Source organism: Limulus polyphemus, unplaced genomic scaffold (assembly GCF_000517525.1).
Source record: "Limulus polyphemus unplaced genomic scaffold, Limulus_polyphemus-2.1.2 Scaffold6138, whole genome shotgun sequence".
NCBI lineage: Eukaryota > Metazoa > Arthropoda > Merostomata > Xiphosura > Limulidae > Limulus > Limulus polyphemus.
The window spans coordinates 55,310-56,224 of record NW_013671748.1 but is presented as its reverse complement, the minus strand read 5'-3'; positions in this window follow the sequence as shown (position 1 = coordinate 56,224).

Below are 915 nucleotides of genomic sequence, written 5' to 3'. Positions count from 1 at the left end.
TGACTCCTATGTTACTGGGAACTCTGTAACCAACAACATCATATTGTTTTACTTTTTGTGACTCCTATGTTACTAGGAACTCTGTAACCAGCAACATCATATTGTTTTACTTTTTGTGACTCCTATGTTACTAGGAACTCTGTAACCAGCAACATCATATTGTTCTACTTGTTGTTACTTCTATGTTATTAGGAGATCTATAACCAGCAACATCATGTTGTTTTACTTCTTTGTTACTTATATGTTATTAGGAACTCTGTAACCAGCAACATCATATTGTTTTACTTGTTGTTACTTCTATGTTATTAGGAACTCTGTAACCAGCAACATCATATTGTTTTACTTCTTTGTTACTTCTATGTTATTAGGAACTCTGTAACCAGCAACATCATATTGTTTTACTTGTTGTTACTTCTATGTTATTAAGAGATCTATAACCAGCAACATCATATTGTTTTACTTCTTTGTTACTTCTATGTTATTAGGAACTCTGTAAACAACAACATCATATTGTTTTACTTATTGTTACTTCTATGTTATTAGGAACTCTATAACCAGCAACATCATATTGTTTTACTTCTTTGTTACTTCTATGTTATTAGGAACTATGTAACCAGCAACATCATATTGTTTTACTTGTTGTGACTCCTATGTTACTAGGAACTCCGTAACCAGCAACATCATATTGTTTTACTTGTTGTGACTCCTATGTTACTAGGAACTCCGTAACCAGCAACATCATATTGTTTTACTTGTTGTGACTTATATGTTATTAGGAACTCTGTAACCAGCAACATCATATTGTTTTACTTGTTGTGACTCCTATGTTACTAGGAACTCCGTAACCAGCAACATCATATTGTTTTACTTGTTGTGACTCCTATGTTACTAGGAACTCCGTAACCAGCAACATCA